The sequence below is a fragment of the Pteronotus mesoamericanus genome, unplaced genomic scaffold (assembly GCF_021234165.1).
Source record: "Pteronotus mesoamericanus isolate MK-2021 breed Mesoamerican mustached bat unplaced genomic scaffold, CSHL_Meso_final scaffold_36, whole genome shotgun sequence".
Lineage (NCBI taxonomy): Eukaryota > Metazoa > Chordata > Mammalia > Chiroptera > Mormoopidae > Pteronotus > Pteronotus mesoamericanus.
The window spans coordinates 18,052,072-18,066,286 of NW_026555313.1; positions in this window are offsets into that span (position 1 = coordinate 18,052,072).

Here is a 14,215-nt window from a genome sequence, read left to right on the forward strand (position 1 = left end):
CAGGAAAAGATTCTAAAAGCTGACCAGCGTCCTGCTCATTTTCCTCCAGCCAATGCCTCTCTGAGGTCCTTCAGGAAAAACAAGCACTCAGGCACCTCCGCTCCCACTCCCCCTTCCTGGCTTCCTCACACACACATTCAGGGTTGGATCTTTTGCCCTGAGCCCTTGTCACGATCTGTGATCAACTGTCTGCTTGGCTCTCAAGCTGTCTCAGAACACAAAACATTCCAGACTAACTGTCACCGGACAGCTCTGCCAAGAATCAGCAGTTACTTAATTTCAACTGACCAGCCCTGGAAGAGCAGTTAATGCAACAAAGTGGGAAAGCGGCAGGCTGGGCAGGAGCTTTGCTGGGCTGACGTTTTAAGTCTGTAGGCCCTGATGTCAGCCACTGTCTGTTCAGCCTTGATGGAGACCCACTGAGCCTGGCAATGGCTGCACGTGCACTTGACTTTTTTTTTTTTTTTTTTGAAGATTCATTTATTTTTAGAGAGAGGAGAGAAGGGAGGGAAATAAAGAGGGAGGGAAACATTGATCAGTTGCTTCTCATACATTCTCCAACCAAACAGAACCCACAACCCAGGCAGGTGCCCTGACCAGGAATCTAACCAGAGAACTTATCTTTGCGGGATGACACACAACCAACTGAGCCACACCTGTCAGGGCACTTACACTTGACTTTTAAATGAATCTTTCAATCTGTGGTGGTAGTAATACTGATTGATGAAGCAACATGATTTTCCACATGCAAATGAAAAGAATGTGGCTTTGCCTTTTCGGTTTTCTGTTATGTATGAAACACTAAATAGATACAACTGTTAATTCTGAATCAATTGAAAGACGTAATTTCCACAGTACCTTCATCTGAGTAATTTGTAGGGTGCACCCTGTATTTGGCAGGATGTAGTTTTTTCAAAACCACTGCCAGTATGTTTGACTGCTGTCACCTGGAGTACTTCTACCCAGCAGGACAGATTTCATCATTGTCAACACTCTCTAAGATCTCCATAAAGAGAGACAGCAAGAATAACATTATCTTTCACCTATAAGTGGAACCTAATCAACAAAACAAACAAGTGAGCAAAATATAACCAGATACATTGAAATAAGGAACACACTGACGGTAACCAGAGGGGCGGGGCAAGGGGGATAGCATGGGAAAGGAGTCATCGTCAAGGAACATGTATAAAGGAAACATAGACAAAACCAAAGGGTGGTAGGGTGGCGGGTGGGAGGTGGGGATGGGTGGGCTTGGGGGAAGTCATGGGGGGAAAATGGAGAAAACTGTACTTGAACAACAATAAAAATCAAAATTAAATAGAGAATGTAAAGAAGAAAAAGGAGACATTAGACATCCATTATGACAGGTTAGGTAAGAGATTATAATGGTTTAAAATAAAAAGTAAGACTTAATGATTATTGTGTTGTATATAAAGAAAAGAGAAAAATCAAAGATGAGCCCCAGATTTTTTGAACTGTGAAAATGGGGAAAAAAAGAATAACAGTATTAGGGAGAAGGGTTCACCCCTTTTCCAGACACCAATGAAGCTGTGCTGGCTGACACCAGACCACCTTGCTCTTTTATATGGATTCAAAGGACTTCCCTAGAGACTATTGGCCATAGAAATAAACATGGGAGACAATTACCTCTCCCCACACGCACATTCTCATTTCAGGACCCAGAATTAGGGTAGCTATAGAGAGAAAAGCCAACGCATATCTTTATTAAGCCAGTAAGTGGTTCCAGAATACATACAAATATTCCTGATGCTTGAGGCATCTGCAATCATAGGAAACATTGTGATGGTGAGATTGAACTGTGCAAATTTACAAAAGTCTTTTTTTTTTTTTTATAATTTATGAGTTAAAAAGAGTGGGTATAGGTGTTGACTAAAAGGTCAAAGACCCAAACCAGTTGAAAGGTCAGAGCTTTTCCTAGAGCATGTATCTCTGAAGTGCATTGGGCTGTCAATTATAAAACACTTAAACCAAGGAGAGAAATTGGTCCTGAGGAAAAAAGAACTCATCATCCAGTTTGTAATGGATGATCTCATTTCAAGGTGGTCTCTTCTATTAGCTACCAACTGGTAAAGACCCACAGTAAATACCAAGCCACCACATTATGGTTGTCATATATACCAAACACTGTCAGATTCTCATGTCAGAATTGAATTGAAAAGTTTAAGTAAAGAAAAAAATATATATATATCATAAATAGAGGAGTCCATACTTGAGCAGCAGATGTTTTGATTTCAGAAGCTGCCCATAGCAGGTTCTCAGGTGGAACCAGGGGAACACAGAACAACTGTCAGTCCCTTTGTCACAGGTGGGCATGGGTAACCAGGTTCTTGGTGATCACAGACAAAAAAATGAACCAAACATACAGAGTTTATAGCATAAAGCAAGGAAAAGCAGATTTATTAAGCCACACAGAACATGGGAACAGGCCAGCTCTGAGCAGAGTGGAGCAGAGAAGAAAGGAGAAGAGCCTAACAGCAACAGCAGCAGCAGCAGCAGCAGGGGCAGCTGGAGCAGCTGGAGCAGGGCAAAAAAAAAAAAAAAAAAAAAAAAAAAAGGTGGAACTCAGGGGCTAGAGGACTTTTATTCCTTAGGGTGGGCCTTCCTTTCCTTGACTGGCTACTGGGAAAAGGGTCCCACAATGCTAATTCATTATAATGAAGTAGAGGTCAGGTAGCATCTTCTGCGCATGGGCAGTCCTGATTCACTAGGATTCAATGCTTCTCCAGAAGCAGAAACTACCAGACTTAGGACAGGGTCTCCGCCCTTTATCCATGTTTTTTATCTCCTGGGGCACCTCTGGAGTTTCCTCCTTCCTGACTATCTCCTGCCTCAACTTCCCCCTTGAGAGACATGGTTCTCAAAAATCTTTTTGGGGTTGTTGAAGGGCGAAGGTCATCCTTCTGTAACTTCTTCTGGCTTATATGGGGCAGTAGTCCCTGCCTATCGAGAACCATGAAACTCTCACCCTATTCTATCTAGAGGTTGAAGAGGGACTCCTGAGGCCATCGCAGACACTGTATGTTGGTCAGCTTTAATGTCATTCTCAGGGAGGGTTGGAAACCCTGGACCATCATCAATTTGAAGTAGAACTGCTTAAGTCTAGAAGATACAAATTTAACAAGTAAATTAAACAAACAAGGTCCTAAAAGTAATAAGATCAACAATATTATTAAGGGACTTAGGAGAGGTAGTAGCCATGTTAAACTAGGGAGACAGGAGGTCAGGATATCCCTAGTTCCTTGGCCCTGTTGATTATATCTGTGTAGCCACTCTGCCTGCTCATAAATTTTCCTTATGTTAGTCTCAACCATTCCAGAATTATTTATATAGGTGCAGCAGGTTTTATTGATAACAGCACACACTCCACCTTGTTCTGCTAGAAGATAGTCAAGGGTGAGGCGATTATCCATGACTACATTTGCCAGTGAATCTACTGATCTTGATAGTCCAGCTAGAGCATCAGCAGTACCTTGGGAAACTTCTTCTATAATCTTAGTGAGTTCCCTTAGGGTGCCCTCATGGTAGGCGAAGCCTCCCCAGGGGGCTGCAGCAGCTGCAGTGGCAACAGCTCCAGGCACTACTAAGCCAAAAGCTCGTTTTTCTCTCCCTAGAGACAGATTTCTAGGACCCTGGGTTATGTTTATAGCAGTAAGGTCTTGGGGTGCCAGGGTCCCTAAGATACAGTCACCTCCATGTTTAGAGTTGCTGAGATGTGTGTAAGCAATAGCTTCTTGGGGTTCTGAATGATCGGTTAGCCAGTTACTAGGAGTCCCACACAGCCAGACAAGGCCTGGGGATGCTGCAATGACTGTGGCTCCTTCTTGTAGCTCTCTAAGATCCTCCTCTAATACCCTAGCAAACAGGTGAGGACTGTCCCTGAATCCTTGTGGCAATACAGTTCAAGTGTATTGCTGATGCACCATTGTCTTTGGATCAGTCCATTCAAAAGCAAACAAATACTGAGAGTCAGGATGCAAAGGGACACAGAAGAAGGCATCTTTCAAATCTAACACTGAATACCACTGAGCATTGTCAGGTACCTGTGAGAGCAAGGTATAAGGGTTAGCTACTATGGGATGTAAAGGAACTACTGCTTCATTGACTAACCTTAGTTCTTGCACTAGCCTATACTCTCTGGTGGGTTTTATCACTGGTAAGATGGGTGTGTTGCAAGGAGATTCACAAGGAACTATGAGCCCATGCTGTATAAATTTAGTTATGATAGGCTGTAACCCCTCCAAAGCCTCTCGTTTAATAGGATATTGCCTCCTGTGAGGATAAGCTGACCTGGGCTTTAATTGGATTCTACCCGGTAACGCAGTCTTTGCTCTTCCTGGAATCCCTGACTCCCAAACTAGTGGGTTTACTGCATCCAGAACTGAACTTGGAATTTCTTCTTGGTTTTGGCTACTACTGCTTATCATGACCTTGCTTAATTCAAGTGGCTCTTCAGGGAACAACAAAATAAGTTCCCATTCGAGCTAAAAGGTCCTGGCCTAACAGAGGGATAGGGCACTGAGGAACAATCAAAAAGGAGTGTTTGAATATTTGACTCTCAAATTGGCAAGTAACAGGGAGTGTATAGAAATAGGCCTTAAGATTTCCTTTGACTCCCATTATCTTAGCTGATTTGGAGGAAAGAGGTCCAGAGTAAGAGTTAAGGACAGAGTAAGCGGCCCCAGTGTCAACAAGAAAGTTGATTTTCTTACCTGCTACATCTAGAGTTACCCGGGGCTCCTCAGTAGAGATGGGAATATGAGCATTCCCTGGGGCCAACCTGTTCCCCAGGCACCCTCAGTCCTCAAAAGTAGCCATGGCCTTGGGTGATGGCCCCTTTCGACTCTGGGAATGGGGGCAGTCTCCCTTCCAGTGCCAGGGGTCAGGACTGGTATCCTTGCATAGAGGACAGGGTCCCGGAGGTGCTCGAGTGCAGTTCTTTGCCCAGTGTCCAGGGTGCTTGCACTTATAACAGGTCTGATCCTTTTGCCCCTGATTCTTTTGAGGCCTCCCCGAGCTCCCCTGATGGGGCTGGTTTCCGCAAATAGCACTACTAAAGGCTAGTGCAAGGAGCTCAGCTTGCTTCTCCCTTTCCTTCTTTCCCTGTTTTCTTTCCTCCAAATCGCTATTGTTGAAGACTGAAAAGGCTGTATCCATGAGCTGGTCTAAGGGGGTCTGTGGGCCCATTTGTAACTTCTGAAGCTTCCTGAGAATATCAGGAGCAGACTGACTTATAAAATGCTGTCCTATTAAGATTCAACCCTCCATGGAGGACGGATCCACGTTCGTATATTTCTGGAAGGCTTCTACTAGTCTGTTTCTGAAGAGAGCTGGGTTCTCCTTGCCCTGTGTGATTTCCCTAATCTTTTCATAATTTACGGGTTTCTTGATGCAGTTTCTCATTCCTGACAGTAGGCAATCTATCATTGCATCCCTCCTTCAGATACCTGCCTGAGTATTGTATCCCCAGGCAGGATCCTGGTCTGGGACGGCTTGGGCAGCAGGCTGGTTAGTGCCAGGGTTCTTTCTGATCTGCATGTCTACGGGCCTCCTCCCAGATCCACTGTTTCTCATCTGGGGAGCAGCAGGTGCTCAGAATTATGTACAAATCTCTCCATGTCATACTAAAGGCTAAAGTAAGAGTCTGGAAATTACTAGTGAAACGCGAAGGGTCCTCCGAGAAACTCCCTAGCCTGTCTTTACATTGTTGTAAGTCAGTTATAGAGAAGGGCACTTGTACTCTTACAGCACCCTCAGGGCCTGCTACCTTCCTCACGGGTAAGAGTGTGGGCGTGGTAGGGAGATAAAAAGCTCCACTCCTAGTTTGTCCTGCTGGGATGAGTATTTCCTCAGCCCGCGGCTTTAGGTTGTTTACAGCACACGGTGGTGGAGAGATCGATTCCTCTAAGGCAGGGGCAGAGGTTCCTGAATTCTGGGGTTCCCCCAATCTCCTGTGAGGGACAGGTGGGGAACTGAGGAGGGTATCTTCTAACTGATCAACACTTGGGCCCTTAGGTTCTGTCGGGGCAGTGCTGGGGCAAAAGGAGGGATCTCAGTACAGAGCCATAAATGCCTGCACGTAAGGAATTTCTGACCATTTGTCTCCCCTCCGGCAGAATAGATCTAGTTATAAGATAGTGTTATAATTCCTGCTCCCATTTGCAGGCCATCTCTCTCCATCTCCTAGTTTATACTGGGGCCAAACAGTGTTACCAAAGAAAACTAATCTCTTCCTTTTTAGATTTTCAGGGTCAAATTTATTCCAGTTGCTAAGAATGCAACCCAGTGGTGATTTGGAAGGGATGGAAGGTGTGGTTCCCACCTCGACTGCCCTGATCCTAAAGAGAAAGAAAAACAGAGTCTCCGTTGCAATCTAGAGGTGTCCCTCTTTGCTTGCCTCGGGAGCTTTCCTAGTGGGCCATAGGGCGTCCCCTGGGGATCCCACCGAACTACCAGACGTCTCTGGAGAAAGAAATCCTAGCGAGTGTCGGCCGACAGAAATCAAAGACTTGAGAGGATAACCAGTCTAGTTTTGTAGAACTATTGGGAGGAACCACCCCAGCATTCTTGAGCAATTGCCTATAATCCTGATGATCCCAGACCCACTGCTCTACCGAAGGCATCAGAACACGTTCTGACTCCTGTATTTTCCATCTATAGCCTTCAGGTCTGGGGCAAAGGAGGTGTCTTACTAGCAAAATGGTTTCTGGCCCCATAAACTGCCAAGAGAGACATCAAGATGACCTTATTACAAAATTATTCTTTTTTAAATCACAAAGATGACACTCGGGTATTCTACCTAATTTTATAAAGCTTTAAGAGATTGTACCGAAGTCCTAAATTTCCCAGTAGGGACTTCAAGAAGGTGTCTGAAGCAGCCCCCCCCCCCCGAAAGGGGATTTACAACAGGGTTCAGAACTTGGGGTATTCGAGCAAAACAGGACATTTCTTCCCCCTTCACAAGGCAGATCACCATAGGGGATGGGAGACAAGAAGCAGGACCCAGTGAATCACTTTGCTTATCACTAACAGAACAAGGGCTGCCATGGGGGATGGGAGACAAGAAACAGGACCCCTGAATCACTTTCCTTAACACTAACAGGACAAGGGCTGCCATGGGGGATGGGGAAGCAGAGACAATGCAAAGACCAAGCAGGAAGCAAGGGGAGGAAAAATTCCCAGCCAGTTGGCCATGAGAATGGGCCACATGGCTCCAGACTAAGTAATGGAGATCATCGCAACACAGCCGATGGTGCTAGGAGCCGCGAGAGGCCTGTCTAGCTGGGCTCTGGACACACACTCCCCTTACTCTGAAGGAAGGCACCCCAGACCGGCCCGACTGGCCTAACGGGGCAAAGTGGGGGAAGGTAGGACCGTGCGTTGGTCAATGTCCCAAAGGGACTCCGACACCCAACAGCAACATTCACTACCCAAAACCTACACAACCCTTGAACAACTAGTCCCTTTCTCAAATAGGTCTAATATTTGGTAACATTCTGGGTACAAAGACAGCAGGAACCCTACCTAAACAGAAGCAAGTGGAATATGGGTGCAGGTATAAAGGCCAAAACTAATTCAGGAGGACAAGCGTAGAAGATCCTCTGTGGACTTGCTGAGGAGACTGAAAAAGGGAATCATAGCACAGGCAAGGTGGTGACTGATATCCCATGTGGAAGGTCAAACTATGCCTATGAGGGAGCGGCCGCAGGGTGGGGCAGTGTGTTATGGTTTTCACAGTGTGCCTGACCGGTGTGCGGACATTTTCTTGCACCTGGCAGGGACTAAGACTAACCCCGTTCCGCACCCAGGTTATCCTATCACGGGTGTCTTCAAGCGGCGGGCGCCCTTGTGGCTTTTAACTGCCTGACCCGTGCCCGCAATTTAGCAGCCGACCTTCCATCAGGGAACATCAGACTCACCAAAACAGAATAAATGGCAATAGAAAGGAGCATCCTTGAGTGGCAGAGAAGCAAAGGGGCTTACTGCTCCAGTGTCTACTCCTGTCTGGCTCGCCAAAAACTGTCACAGGTGGGCACAGGTAAACAGGTTCTTGGTGATCGCAGACAAAAAATTGAGACAAACACACAGAGTTTATAGCAGAAAGTGAGGAAAAGCAGATTTATTAAGCCACACAGAACATGGGAACAGGCCAACTCTGAGCAGAGTGGATCAGAGAAGAAAGGAGAAGAGCCTAACAGCAGCAGCAGCAGCAGCAGGGGCAACAGGAGCAGCTGGAGCAAGGCAAAAAAAAAAAAAAAAAAAAAAAAAAAAAAAGGTGGAACTCAGGGGCTAGAGGACTTTTATTCCTTAGGGTGGGCCTTCCTTTCCTTGATTGGCTACTAGGAAGAGGGTCCCACAGTGCTAATTCATTATAATGAAGTGGGGGTCAGGTAGCATCTTCTGCTCAGGGGCAGTCCTGATTCACTAGGATTCAATGCTTCTCCAGAAGCAGAAACTACCAGACTTAGGACAGGGTCTCTGCCCTTTATCCATATTCTCTATCTCCTGGGGCACCTCTGGAGTTTCCTCCTTCCTGACTATCTCTTGCCTCACCTTGGTGGTTGCTAATCATGAACGACTCATGGGGCTTCGATTGGTGCGGACAAGGGGCCAGAGGGTATGGTGGTGGTTAGTTAACAAGTATGGACTGAGCTCCTGCTGGGCCAGCTCCTGAGTGGAAGACAGAGGGCAAAGGGGAGAAGCAAAAAGAAAGAATACAAAGGGTCTTTGTACAGTTTTCTCTTACATATTGGATATTGAGTAACCTACAGTTATTCAAATTAATAATTCAATTATTCAAATTAATAGTTGAATTTTGAAAGTGACTTCAATTCAACCATAGGTTGGGTGCACTGTGTTGAGTGGTAGAACATAACTTTAATAAACCCACTGCTGGTGTATTCCGACTGCTCTCGGGGAAACCTCCCAAACTGGTCCTACCTGGAATGCTGATAGCCAGCGGAACAGGTTTCATCATCCCTACCCCGCTCCAAACTCGACTCGTTCGAAACACAGACACCAGGGAGAAAGTCATGGGGGAGAGGGGCTTCCTCCTCCATCCAGAGACCAGTGGGCCGTGCTGGCTGACACCAGGTCACCCTGCTCTTTCTTCTGCTTTCATTGCACAGCTGACTTTTTTTTTTTACATCCAGCCAGTCAGTTATTCCAGAATTCATACAAACATCCTTCATGCTTGAGGCATCTGCATTTATTTTTTTTTTAGAAAAAACAACACTGTGAGGGTCAGGTCAAGCTATGCAATTTTACAGACTCTTGATGAGTAAAACTCTTTTTTACTCTTTACTCTTTACTCTTGGCTGGAGGAAAATGAGCGGGACACTGGTCAGCTTCTAGAATCTTTTCCTGACTCCCTTTGCCTGCATTTCTTTTCCAAATATTAGGCCTATGACCTTGATTGCCTCAGGGAAGGCTAAACCAGTGACAAGGACAACAGATTATTGGCTCTTCTGGGGAGACAGAGTTTTAACTCTTGGTGAAGTAAAAAAAAAAAAAAAGAGGATTTAAAATAAGTTTTGAATCAAAGGTCAAAGACCCCAAAGCAAGTATAAATGACCCCTGTTGAAAGGCAGGGGCTTTTTCCCGAGCATGTACCTATCAAGGTCATTGGGAAGCCAATTACAAAATGCTTAATCCCAGGTGTAATATTGTAAGGGAAAGACTCCACCATCCAGTTTATAATGGATGCTGTCATTTCAAAGTGTTCTCTTCAATCAGATAGCAAATGGTAAAAGACACAGGGTCAACATTAACCTAAAACATCAAGGACATTGTGTATGTCTTGCAAATTGTACATTATTAGATTTTTATATCTGAATTTAATTAAAAGGGAAGGAAACTGTTAAAGCAACATTTCTATATAACATCAATAAATGGGGACCTCACTTGAGCCGCAAATGTTTTGACTTCAGAAGCGGTATTTAACAGGGTCTCAAATAAATGAGGGGGACACAGAACTGTCAGTACTTTGGTGGCTGCTAACTGTGAAATACTCAGGGAAGCTGCTCTTGTTTGGGACAAAGGGCTAGAGTGTATAAAGGTGGTTAACAAGTATGGGCTGAGCTGCTGGGCCATCTTACTGGGTGGAAGACAGATGGAGGAGAGGAGCAGGAAAGAAATAGTTTGTATAGTTTTCTCTTACATATGAGGAATTTAAAATCGCAGAGGCCTCTACGGCCAAGGTTATGCACATACTAACTAAAAGGGTTTCTATCTTTAAATCTAATCTTCAATTCATCTGGAATTTCCCTTCAAAATAACAAAAATCCTAGTTCAAATAAAAACAGAAAAATTAATCAGTCCCTCCTTGAAATATGTAAGCAGCCAGAAAAAGGCAAATAACTGTTGTAAGATTCCATTTATAGGAAACATCCAGAATAGGTAAAGGAACACAGACAGAAAGCAGATTAGAGGTCACCAGGGGCTGGGGACAGGAGCAACGGAGAATGACTGCTTTTTGTAAAGAGTTTCCATTTGGAGAGAGAAAATATTCTGTGAATAGATTATGGAGCACAGCCTCGTGAATGTACATAATCCTCATGACTTGCACAATATACAACAAAAACATTTCATGATATGTAATTTACAACTTGAAATAAATTAAAATATATAATACTTAAAACAAAAATATAAAATACAAATAACACCAAAACAAAAGCACAGACATGGAGGATAAAGGAAGTTCCGGTGGGAGAGCAGGTGAAACAAGAGGCTCTACAGCTGGCACTGAAGAATTTTATAAAACCAGCTCTTCTTTCAGGGGTGGTGCATAATGTTCCAGTTCCTGGTCTCCTGCAAAATCCATTGTAGGGGCAAGTGATGGTTCTACCTGCAAGAGGGGCTGGGTAATTTGCCAGCTCTTGGGTACAGGTGCAGACGATGGTTCTCCAAGAACGGGTGCTGAGTAATGTGCCAGCTCCTGGTCTTTTGCAGAAGCCATTGCTGGTGCAGAAGATGGTTCTCGCAGAGCGCGTGCTGGACCCTGTGCCATCTCCTGGTCTCGTACAGGATCCAGAGCAGTTGCAGGTGATGGTTCATCTGGCAAAGGTGGTGGTTACCATGAGATGTCAGGGTACCCATGCAGGAGCCTGTGTGGGTGCGAGTGATGATCTAGTTTCTCTGCAGGAATGCTGGGTCCTGGACCCCTGCAAAAGTCAGTTACTCCACATGCTGCCTCTTGCTCCAGGCCTGCTGATGGAATGGATGCTGGTGTTGCCTGCAGCTCTGGAGCAGCTGCTGGAGGTGGACAGTCATCTGGTTTCGGGGCAGCCTTTACTTCTGCACTGGTGTCGGCACCTGTAGCTGGCTCCTGAGGGTGTGCAGGCACCGAAGCTGGAGACAGCTCTGCTTCCTAGCCTTGTGCTAGAACTGGAAGAGGAGAAAAGATTACCCATATGGCTGTCTTTCCACGTGCCCTCCAGAGACAGAGCACAGCCAGAGCCTTCCAGAAAAGCCACAGTTCAGAATGCACCACGGGACATCTTCCCTGCTTGCAGTCTACCAGGTGGGTGCTCTGAAGGCAGACTTTGTTCCTGGCCCAATGCCAGCCTCCAGGTTTCCATTCTGTGTGTCCAGCCCTGGCTCCTCCTTATATGCTCTCCATGTAACGCCCCTCCCCAACCCCTCCCCACTGCCTTCTCATGGTTGGCCTTTACCTCGAGGGCTCCAGATTCTCAAGCCAAGTCCAAGGAGGCTGACATAGTGCCCCAGGTCAAGACTGCACAGGATGAAGTGCATATCGGCCAGGGACGGGACCCTCCCTGGGAGGCTGCCTGGGCAACATCTGGGCCATCCCCACCTATACACGGGCCCTGTTTCTGGGGACCCCTCAGTAGCCACCACAGTCAGCCCAGGCCTTCACCAGCCCTTGAGGGTTGCATGGCGCATGTGCAGTTCAGTCGGAGGATGGAGTGATGTCCACACTGACCATCTCCTGGAGGAAGTGAGTGCAGCTCTGCAATGAGAATGACCATTAGCCCACCTGCAGGCATCAGAGCCCTGCAGGGTTATCTGCACTGCTTCTTTTACTCTGCTCATTTGACCTGCTGCTCTCAGATAAGTCCCAGTGCTGTGCCTGCACAGGCCTCTACCTGGGGTACATGGGATTCCCCTCCAGGGCTCAGGGTAAACCTCAGGCAGAGGGCACCACCCCACACTTCACATCCACCCAGCCAGCCTTGACCTGTGGTGTGAACATATCCAGCCCACCAGGCTTCTGACTCCTCCTCAGCGTTCTCTTTTTCAGGACAGACACTCCCTATGTGAAAGCCTCCCATTCCGCACGTACTGGGATGGACATAGAGATGCCCAGGTGGGATCAGAGTGGTGGCCTGGCCTGGACTGCATCACCTGGGCCTTCATGTGTTTATTACCCTTGGGTCTCTCCAGGAAATGGCCAGAGGCTTTTGGTGTGAGATCTGACCCAAAGTCTGCAACATCTAAAGAGCCCGTCACTGTGGGCTCTCTTCAGACCACAGCCTTGAGATGTGTGGATGCAACAACTTAACATCCTGCTCTCTTGACCTTCTCCAGCTAAACGAGCTAAATAAAGGCCTCTCTAGAATGTGGCTGCCTGGTTACCAGGGTTTAAAGTTCTATTGAGCTCTCTCACCAGGAATGGAATCACTGCCTGGGGGCTCCCACCTCTGCTTCCTCCTCAGACAAGGGCTTCCAAGAGCCCCTCCGGGCTGCTGACCACTCTCCGTGCACCCCACACCATACACAGTTACACCATAGCTGTCCACGCACAGAGTCTGATGACGTGAGGGGCTCAGCCTACTTGTTTGCTTTCTGTGTGTCCTTTACCTCCTGCCGGTAAGGAACCACTGGGGCTCCTCTGTGACACTCTTCTCAGGATAGCAATGTTGAGGGACACGCATTTGTCCTGACTCCAACATCACCCTTCAGGCTTCAGCGTGAGAAGCTCAACATGAAAAACCATAAATGAATCTTTATGTGGTTATGAAGGTGGTTGCAGAGCCTCGTTCTTCTCAGCCATTTCTCTCAGACTTTTGCAGGCGCCTCGAACCCATTCACTAGTTACCTGGAGCCTTGGAAAACCTCCCTCCTTGAGGTATTTCAGTAATTTGTAACCAATTACCTCTCTGTTCTTGCAACAGAGAGGCTCTTACTTCATGAGGTTGGCTCCCCACTAAGGCTGAGCTGACAGGTGATGGGTCATACTTTTGTTCTTGGTGGCCTGGCCCCTCAGTGGTTCAGATGGCTGTCCTCCTAGACCATCTCCTCTCCGATGTCCTGGGTAGAGATCTGCAATGACAGTGACTGGCAGCCAGACTAGATGAAAAGTAGGGACCTACAATCAAGATTATTCTACCCATCTAAGCTATCATTTAGAGTCAAAGGATAAATCAAATCTTCCTAGACAAGAAATAGCTGAAGGAGTTCATCACCACCCAAACAATTTTACAAGAAATGTTAAAAGGACTTCTTTAAGAAGAAAAAAAATTAAAATATGAATAAGAAAATACCACAAAGAAAGAAATCTCACTGACAAAAGCAAACACATAATAAAAACGGGATCAACTAAGACTAAAACTAGTACTTAAGTGACCATCATCTTAAAATAGATTGCTATAACTATGCTTGGTTTATATGAAGCACATGGTTAACACGAACCAGAAATCTACAAGAGATATACAAGAAATAAAGAGAAAGAAATCCAAACATAACATTGCTAGGCTTATCAGAAAGGCACATAGGGACCTCTTTCCAGATGTCTAGATGCCAGAGGATCCATTCTTAAACCTGGCGGGAGCCAAAGTCCCCAGAAATTTTGGTAATAGAATTTCAGAGCAAGAGAAGCCCTGTGCTGGGAGGAATCACACTGTGCTGAATGATTGCCCTCAGCCCAAGCAAAATTAGGAAGATGAGAAAGCTCAACTTGGCTATCTCCCAGCACCCTTTCTCCTTCTTGCTCTTCTTGGTATTTCTCTTCTTTGTTCTTTCCACAGTCATTCTCTTATTCAACAGACTCATTGAGCTCTTTCTATGGGCCAGGCTCTGTGCCAGGCATCCAGGGCTCTAAGAAAAGCAAGGATTTAGGCATCAACCGAAAGGACTGGAAGTGTAACATGCTTCTTCTCTCAATTCTTAGGACAATCAATGTTTTAAGAAATCTCAGAAGGTAATGCTTAACTCAAAGATAATCACTTTGCTAAAG